Below are 10,074 nucleotides of genomic sequence, written 5' to 3' on the forward strand. Positions count from 1 at the left end.
TGTGTCTGAAAGATCACATATCTCTGTCAGTCTGGAATTGGCCACTGGTACCTTATTTAGTTAGTTTGGTAAGGTCACATTTTCCTGGATGGTCTTAACGTTTGTGGATGATCGTTAGTATTTGAGCATTGAAAGTTTAGATATTCATTTTTAAATTATTTTTTAATTAATTAATTAATTATTATTTTTTTGAGACAGGGTCTCACTCTGTCACCCAAGCTGGAGTGCAGTGACGAGATTGCAGCTCAATGCACCCTTGACTTTCTGGGCTCCAGCGATCCACCCACCTGAGCCTCCCAAGTAGCTAGGACCACACACGCGTGCCACCACACCCGGCTAATTTTTGCATTTTTGGTAGAGATGGGGTTTCACTTGTTGCCCAGGCTGGTCTTGAACTCCTGAGCTCAAGCAGTCCACCCACCTTGGCCTCACAGAATCCTGGGATTATAGGCATGAGCCACCATGCCCAGCCTGGTTAGATATTTATTACAGTTTTTGCAGTCTGGCTTATTTGTTTCTGTCCTTCTTGGGAAGGCTTTCCAAGTATTCAAAGGGCATTGAGTGTTGTGATCTAAGATTTTGATGACTGCAGCTGTATCTGCATTAGGGTGCACCCCAAGCCCAATAATGCTGTGACTCTTGCAGACTTGTAGAGGTACTACCTCAGTGGTCTTGGGTAAGATCTGGGAGAATTCCCTAGATTACCTGGCAGAGACTCTTGTTCTCTTTCCTTGCCTTCCCCTAAACAAAGTCTCTCTCTCTCTCCATGCTGAGCTGACTAGACCTTGGGGAAGGGTGACATGTGAACCCCTGTGGCCATGACCACTGGAACTGCACTGGGTCAGACCTAAAGCTAGCACAACACTGGGTCTCACCCAAGGCCCGTGGCAACCGCTGCCCAGTTACCGCTGTTGTTTCCTCACAGCCCACAGGCTCTACTGTCAGGAGGTTATGAATCCAGCCAGGCTTACTGTCTTCCTTTCAGGGAAGCGCATTCCCCCTGTTTCCAAGTATGTCCAGAGATGTCATCCCATCCAGGAGTCAGGGCTTGGGGTTGGAAAACTTAGGAATCTATCTGGTGCTCTATTCTGCTGCTGAGCTGGCATCCATGTCACAAGACAAAGTCCTTCCACTCTTCTCTCTCCTTTCCTCAAACAGAAGGAACCTCTCCCTCTGGCGACCACCACCCCAGGCCCGCAGTGAGTATGGCTTGGCTACTGCCAGTGTTCACTCAAGCCCCAAGAGTTCTTCAGCCAGCTTCTGGTGATTGCTGCCAGGCTGGGTCTCTTCTTTGAGGACAAAGGGCTCCTTCTCACCTAGAGCAAGTCCAAAAATGCCATACAGGAGCCAAGGCCTGGAATCAGGGACCCCAGGAGCCCATCTGGTGCTCTATCTCACTGTGACCAAGCTGATAACCAAGCTGCAAGATGAAGTCCCCTTTACTCTTCCCTCTCCTTTTGTCAAGCAGAGGGAGCCTCTCCCCATGGCCATTGCAGCTGGGAATGCACTGGGTCACACCTGAGGCCAGCACGGCACTGGGTCTCACCCAAGGCCCACGGTGAGTAGGGCCTGGCAACCACTGATGTTTATTCAAGGCCCAGGCCCTCTTTAGTCAGCAGGTGATGAATTCTGCCAGGACTGGGTTTTTCCCTTCAAGGTGGTGGGTTCCGTTCCAGCCCAGGGTGTGTTCAGAAATGTCATCTGGGAGCTAGGGCCTAAATGGGGGCCTCAGGACTCTGCCTGGTGCCCTCTTCTACTATGGCTGAGCTGGTATCCAAGTTGCAAGATAGAGTCCTCTTTACTGTCCCCTCTCCTCTCTTCAAGCAGAAGAAAAAAGTCTTGGCCAGCTATGGTGGCCCATACCTGTAATCCCAGCACTTTGGGCCAGGAGTTTGAGAGCAGCCTGGGCAACATAGTGAGACCCCTGTCTCTACAGAGAAAAACAAATTAGCCAGGCATTGTGGGGCATGTCTGTAGTCCCAGCTCCTTGGGAGGCTGATGTGAGAGGATCACTTGAGCCTGGGAGGTCAAGGCTGCAGTGAGCCATGACTGCATCACTGCATTCCAGTTTGGGTGACAGACCAAGAGCCTGTCTCAAAAAAAAAAAAAAAGAAAGAAAGAAAGAAAAAAAAGAGTCTCTCCCACAGCTACACTACCCCAGCTGCACTACCAGCCACCCCATCTGATGTCTCATTATGTCATGTGCACCCCAAGTTCACTGGCTCTGAGCCCAACAAAGCACAGCACCGGAGTTGCTAAGAAATTGCAGTCCTTGTGGCCTGGACTGCCTTCTAAGTTTAGCTCCCTAGGACAGGAGGGCACTTTGGCCCACGGTGACAAGGGTTACTGGAGTTCAGGTTCTGACAGCTAGGACGGATAATTCCCTTCTGGCTAGGGCTGGTCTAAATGCTGCCTCCAAGGGTACCTGCTGAATATTGCCCTGTGTTGCTTTCCGGTGTTACAGGGAAGCACTGAGTTCCAAGGCAAAGTCTCACAATCACGGCACTGTCCCTCCCCAGATCACACAGATTCTCTCTCGTCATGAGGCTGCTGCTGCTGCTACTGGGGAGATGGGGGAAAGGTGGCATCAGCTGTTCAAGACTGTCTTTCCTTCCCTCTTCAGTGCCTCTTTCCTTGATATGATGTTAAAAACCAGGTACTGTGATCACTCATCTGATCTTTATGTCTTATGAAGGTGCTTTCTTGTGCAGATAGTTGTTCCATTTGGTGTTCCTGCAGGGCAGAGGATTGGGGCGATGCTTGCTGGAGGGTTCTATTCAGACATCTGCTCTGCCTCCTCCTGTAAAAGCTCACTTTTGAAAAAGTGGTACAGACCAAAACCCACCTGCCTATGGAAAAGGAGGAACCAGGTGGTAAGGAAACAGGTGCTAAAAGTGGTGATTACCTTTTTGTGAAATAGAGAGAATGGATATAGGTATTTTCAGTATATAGTCATATAGAAAAGTTGCCCATCTAGGGGGTGCATAGTTCTACAAGTATATATATATATATATTTTTTGAGATGAAGTCTCGCTGTGTCACCCAGGCTGGAGTACAGTGGTTCAATCTCAGCTCACTGCAACCTGCGCCTCCCAGGTTCAAGCGATCCTCCTGCCTCAGCCTCCTGAGTAACTGGGAGTACAGGCACGCACCATCACACCTGGCTAATTTTTGTATTTTTAGCAGAGACGGAGTTTCGCCATGTTAGCCAGACTGGTCTCAAACTCCTGAGCTCAGGTGATCCACCCGCCTTGGCCTCCCAAAATTCTGGAATTACAGGCGTGAACCAACACACCCGGCCAGTTCTACAAATTTCTTGTAGAAAAAAATTGACACGTACGTCCAGATTCATGTAACCACTACCACAGTAAGGATACATAACAATTCCAACATTCTAAAAACTCATTCATATTATGATTCCTTTATAGTTATACCTTCCACTCACCCCCTTACCACTGATTACTTCTCCACACTATATACCATACGAATGGACTTATATGGTATGTAACCCTTTGATAAGTTTGCTCACAATGGTGTGTAACCATCATCACTATCCATTTCCAAAACTTTTGATCATCTCAAATAGAAACTCTGCACCTATTAAACAATTACTCCCCATTCCCCACTCCACAAGCCCCTGGTAACCCTAACTCTACTTTTTGTCTTTATGAATTTGCCTACTAGCATTTTTTTCTTTTTTTTTGAGACAGAGTCTTGCTCTGTCACCCAGGCTGGAGTGCAGTGGCCGGATCTCAGCTCACTGCAAGCTCCGACTCCCGGGTTTACGCCATTCTCCTGCCTCAGCCTCCCGAGTAGCTGGGACTACAGGCGCCCGCCACCTTGCCCGGCTAGTTTTTTGTGTTTTTTTAGTAGAGACGGGGTTTCACCGTGTTAGCCAGGATGGTCTCGATCTCCTGACCTCGTGATCCGCCCGTCTCGGCCTCCCAAAGTGCTGGGATTACAGGCTTGAGCCCACCGCGCCCGGCCTAGCATTTTTTTCTTGTTGTTTTGCTTTGTTTTTTGAAACAGAGTCCTGCTCTGTCGCTCAGGCTGGAGTGCAGTGGCATGATCTTGGCTCACTGCAACCTCCACCTACTGGTTTCAAGTGATTCTCAAGCCTCAGTCTTGTGAGTAGCTGAGACTACAGGCGTGTGCTACCACGCCCAGATAATTTTTGTATTTTCAGTAGAGATGGGGGGGGTCACACCATATTGGCCAGGCTGGTCTCGAACTCCTGGCCTCAAGTGATCCACCTGCCTCAGCCTCCCAAAATGCTAGGATTACAGGCATGAGCCAGTGCGCCCGACATTGTAGCTTTTAATGACTGAATGTGTATTAACATTTTATAAGCTACTTGATTGAATTTGCAAATTTTTTGAGGGTTTTGGCATCTAATTTCATAAGGGATATTGATATTTTCTAATTTCTCTTCAGATATTCTCTTTGATACATGGATTAATTTAGAAGTCTGTTGTTTAATTTATAAGTGTTCAGGGATTCTCCTATTACGTTTGTCTTATTGATTCCTGGTCTACTTTTGTTACGGTCAGAGAACATACTTGGCATGATTTCACTTCATTTAAGTTTGCTAAGGCTTGTTTTATGACCCAGGATATGGTCTATCTTGGTGAATGGTTCTGTATGCACTTGAAATATTTATAGTCTGCTGTTTACGGGTAGAGTGTACCTCAAAGTTCAATTAGATCCAGTTGGCTAGTGGTGCTGTTTAATTCTCCTCTTCTTTGCTGATTTTCTTTTTCTTTTTTTTTTCTGCTTTCTTTCTTTTTTTTTTCTTTTTTTTTTTTTTTGAGACGGAGTCTCGCTCTGTCACCCAGACTGGAGTGCAGTGGTGCAATCTCAGCTCACTGCAAGCTCCACCTCCCGGGTTCACGCCACTCTCCTGCCTCAGCCTCCAGAGTAGCTGGGACTACAGGCGCCCGCCACCATGCCCGGCTAATTTTCTGTATTTTTAGTAGAGACGGGGTTTCACCGTGTTAGCCAGGATGGTCTCGATCTCCTGACCTCGTGATCCACCCGCCTCGGCCTCCCAAAGTGCTGGAATTACAGGCGTGAGCCACCACGCTCTTTGCTGATTTTCTATCTAATAGTTCTACCAATGATTGAGAGAGGAGTATTGAAGTCTCCAAATGTAATTTTGGGTTTGTCTGTTTGCTTTGAGAATTTTGAAGCTGTGGTGTAAGGCACAAACATATTTAGGATTGTTATGTCTCCTTGGTGAAACAACTATTTTATCATGATGTATGATCCTTTTTTGTCCCTAATGATTTTCATTGCTCTGGAATTTGCTGTGTATGATATTAACACAGCCACACCAGCTCTTTTGATTAATATTTCCATGGTATAGCTTTTCCTTTTTTTTATTTTTTTTTGAGATGGAGTCTTGTTCTGTCACCTGGGCTGGAGTGCAGTGGCGTCATCTCAGCTCACTGCAACCTCCACCTCTTGGATTCAAGTGATTCTCCTGCCTCTGCCTTCTGAGTAACTGGGACTACAGGCAACACCACTACACCTGACTAACTTTTGTGTTTTTGGTAGAGATGGGGTTTTGCCATGTTGGCCAGGCTGGTGTCAAACTCCTGACCTCAAGCCATCCACCCGCCTTGGCCTCCCAAAGTGCTGGGATTACAGGCGTGAGCCACTCTGCCCAACCTCTATTCTTTACTTTTAACCTACATATATAATGTTTAAAGCAAGTTTTGACTGGGTATGGTGGCTAATGCTTGTAATTCCAGTGCTTTGGAAGGCTGAGGTGGGAGGATTGCTTGAGGCCAGGAATTTGAGACTAGCCTGGGCAACTTGGTGAGTCCCTGTCTCTATAAACAAAACAAAACAAAACAAAACAAAAAACTAGTCAGACATGACGGTACATGCCGGTAGTCTTAGCTACATGGGAAGCTGAGGCAGGAGGATTGCCTGAGTCCAGGAGCTGGGAGCTGCAGTGAGCTAGGATCATTCCATTGCACTCCAGTCTGGGCAACAGAGCAAAACCTTGTATCTAATAAATAAATAAATAAATAAATAAATAAATAAATAAATAAATGCAAAACATTTTTTAAAAAATGAAAAAACTTAAAAAAAATAAAAGAAGTTTCTTGTAAATAGCATATGGCTGGGCACTGCTTTTATCCATCTGACAATGTCTGTCTTTTAAGATTTAGGTTTAGTCGATTTATGTTTAATGTAATTCTTTATGTGTTTGGATATATGTCTTTCTTCTTCTTCTTCTTCTTCTTCTTCTTCTTCTTCTTCTTCTTCTTCTTCTTCTTCTTCTTTCTCCTCCTCCTCCTCCTTCTCCTTCTCCTTCATCTTCTTCACAGAGTCTTGCTCTGTCACCCAGGCTGGAGTGCAGTGGCACAATCTTGACTCACAGCAACCTCTGCCTCCCAGCCTCAAGCAATTCTTGTGCCTCAACCTCCCAAGTAGTGGGGATTACAGGTGTGTACCACCACGCCCAGCTAATTTTTCTGTTTTTGGTAGAGATAGGGTTTCACCGTGTTGACCAGGCTGATCTCAAACTCCTGGCCTCAAATGATTCACCTACCTCAGCTTCCCAAAGTTTTGGGATTACAGGTGTGAGCCACTGGGCCCAGCTCCATCTTACTACTTTTTATTTTGTTCCATTTTGTATCCTTCTGCTTACCACTTTCTGCCTCCTTTTTGATTATTTAAATGAGTTTTAGCATTCTGTTTTAACTCATATATTGGTTTTGAATATATCTCTTTGAGTAGTTTTTTAAATGGTGACTCTAGGGATTACAATATGCTTAATTTTTCACAGAATGAACATATTACCACTTCAAGTGGAATGTAGAAATCTTATAGCTGGATAGGTATTTTTGCCTTCCCCTCTTTACATTATAGATGTTTTCTATTACATTTACATGCATTGTAAACTCCACTAATGTTATAATTTTTGCTTTCTTTCTTTCTTTTCTTTTCTTTTTTTTTTTTTTTTTGAGACAGAGTTTTGCTCTTGTTGCCTAGGCTGGATGCAATGGCTCAATCTCGGGTCACCACAACCTCCCTCTCCCGGGTTCAAGTGCTTCTCCTGTCTCAGCCTCCCGAGTAGCTGGGATTACAGGCGTGTGCCACCACACCTGCCTAATTTTTGTATTTTTAGTAGAGACGGGGTTTCTCCATGTTGGTCAGGCTGGTCTTGAACTCCCAACCTCAAGTGATCCGCCTGCCTCGGCCTCTGAAAGTGCTGGGATTATAGGTGTGAGCCACCACGCCTGGCCTAATTTTTGCTTTCAACCATCAAATGTATTTTTAAAAACAATAATGGATAGATCCACTAGACAGGGATCATCAAGAAAATACAAGACTTCAACAATGGTTTAAACAAGCTAGACCAAATAGACATCTATAGAAAACTCCACCTAACAATATCAAAACACACATTCTTCTCAAGTGCACTTGGAACACTCTTTAGCATAAACCATATGCTAGAGCATAAGACAAACCTCAATGATTCTTTTTTTCAGTAAGTCTTTGTACTCCTAAACCCCCAATAAATTTAAAAGAATTGAAATCATAAAGAGTATGTGTTCTGACCAGAATGGAATGAAATTAGAAATCAACAACAGAAATATGAGAAATTCACAAACATTTGGACATGAAACAACACACTTCTTGTCTTTTTTTTTTTTTTTTTTTCCTTTTTGTGGAGAACGGGGTCTCGCTGTATTACCCAGGCAGGTCTCGAACTCCTGGGCTCAAGCTATCCTCCCGCCTCTGCCTCCCCTGAGAGCTGGGATTACAGGCGTGAGCCACCGCACCCGGCAAAACACACTTCTAAATAACCAATGAGTCAAATAAGAAATCACAAGGGAGGCCGGCTGTGACGACTCACGCCTGTAATCCCAACACTTTGGGAGGCTGAGGCTGGCGGATCATGAGGTCAGGAGATTGAGACCATCCTTGGCTAACACGGTGAAACCCCGTCTCTACTAAAAATACAAAAAAAAAAAAAAAAAATTAGCCAGGCGTGGTAGTGGGCGCCTGTAATCCCAGCTATTCACGAGGGTGAGGCAGGAGAATGGCATGAACCCGGGAGGCGGAGCTTGCAGTGAGCTGAGATAGCGCCACTGCACTCCAATCTGGGTGACAGAGCGAGACTCCAACAAAAAAAAAAAAAAGGAAAGAAAGAAATCACAAGGGAAATTAGAAAGTACACAGGGAATTAGAAGAAATCACAAGTGAAATTAGAAAATTAGCGAAATTTGAGATGGATAAAATGAAGATACAACATAGGAAAACTTATGGGATACAGCTAAAGCAACACCTAGAAGGAAATGTATAGCTAGCTGTAAAGACTATATTTAAAAAAGAATGACCTCTAAAAAGTAAGGAATCAAAGCATACCACTACAGAAAGTCATCTAATCATAAAGGAAGACAGCAAGAGGGGAAGAAAGGAACAAAGGATCTATAAAACAACTAGAAAACAATTTTGTTTTTTTTTGAGACACAGTCTCACTCTGTCACCCAGGCTGGTGGAGTGCAGTGGCGCAATCTTGGCTCACTGCAACCTCTGCCTCCTGGGTTCAAGCAATCCTCATGCCTCAGCCTCCCGGGTGGCTGGGACCACAGGTGTGCACCACCTCGTGGGACTAATATTTGTATTTTTAGTAAAGACAGAATTTCACCATGTTGGCTGGGCTGGTCTTGAACTCCTGGCCTCAAGTGATCCGCCCACCTCAGCCTCCCAAAATGCTGGAATTACAGGCATGATGGGATTACAGGCATGAACCACTGTGCCCAGCCGGAAAACATTTTTTTTGTTTTTTGTTTTTTTTGAGATGGAGTTTCGCTCTTGTTGCCCAGGCTGGAGTGCAATGGCGTGATCTTGGCTTACAACAACATCCGCCCACCGGGTTCAGGTGATTCTCCTACCTCAGCCTCCTGAGTAGCTGGGATTACAGGCATGTGCCACCACGCCTGGCTAATTTTGTATTTTTAGTAGAGACTGGGTTTCTTCATGTTGGTCAGGCTGGTCTTGAACTCCCAACCTCAGGTGATCCACCTGCCGTGGCCTCCCAAAGTGCTGGGATTACAGGTGTGAGCTACTGCGCCCGGCCCGGAAAACAATTTTTTAAATGACAGTGGTAATCCTTACCTATCAATAATTACCTTGAATATCAGTGGACTTAAAAAGAATGATCTCAAATCAATAGCCTGGGAAAAAAAGAGCAAACCGTGCCTGAGGCAAGCAGAAGGAAGGACATAAATTAGGTCAAAGCTGAAATTAGTGAAATAGAAACTAGAAAGACAATAGAGACCTCAACAACAACAAACAAAAGTGAGCAAAAGGCTTGACTAGACATTTTCCTAAAGATGATACACAAATGTATAAAAAGACAAGAAAAGATGCTCAGGCTGGGTGCGGTGTCTCACGCCTGCAATTCCAGCATTTTGGGAGGCCAAGGTGCGTTGGATCACTTGAGGTCAGGAGCTCAAGACCAGCCTGGCCAACGTGGCAAAACCCCGTCTTTATTAAAAATACAAAAATTGGAATTTGCACCAAAGCAGCAGCTGCATTTCTACAGTTCTTTCTTCACCTTCATGATGTTTCACTTGGTCAAAAACCGCACTAAGTCATCTGCAAGTTTGAAGTATTCAGCAAACAATGGCAAGGCAGAGCCACCAGAAAAGTACACCTGATTTTCATGACAAATACAGTAATGCTGTATTAACTAGTGAAGCCACTTTCTGCATTACTATATGGACATATGTAGCAACACAAATCGGAATAGAATGGAACCTGTCCTCTGTTGGTAGAGTCACCCCAAAGGAATGGAGAGATCAGTAATCATCCCAGCTGGTATGATAATGAATTGTTTAAAAAACAGCTCATAATTGATGCCAAGTTAAAACACTGTGACCCATTAAGATATGGCATTATTGAAGAAATAAAGTATATTTGAAACCTTCAAAAAAAAATTAGTCGGGCCTGGTGGTAGGCACCTGTAATCCCAGCTACTTGGGAGGCAGAGGCAGGAGAATAGCTTGAACTCAGGAGGCAGAGGTTTCAGTGAGCCAGGATCGCAACACT

The 10,074-nt window shown here is 44.9% G+C and overlaps 1 pseudogene; it reads left to right on the forward strand.

Moving 5' to 3' along the window:
- Positions 1 to 9,600: 9,600 nt before the first annotated feature.
- LOC111525061 lies at positions 9,601 to 9,831 on the forward strand (annotated as a pseudogene).
- Positions 9,832 to 10,074: the final 243 nt, after the last annotated feature.

Source organism: Piliocolobus tephrosceles, chromosome 15 (genome assembly GCF_002776525.5).
Source record: "Piliocolobus tephrosceles isolate RC106 chromosome 15, ASM277652v3, whole genome shotgun sequence".
Lineage (NCBI taxonomy): Eukaryota > Metazoa > Chordata > Mammalia > Primates > Cercopithecidae > Piliocolobus > Piliocolobus tephrosceles.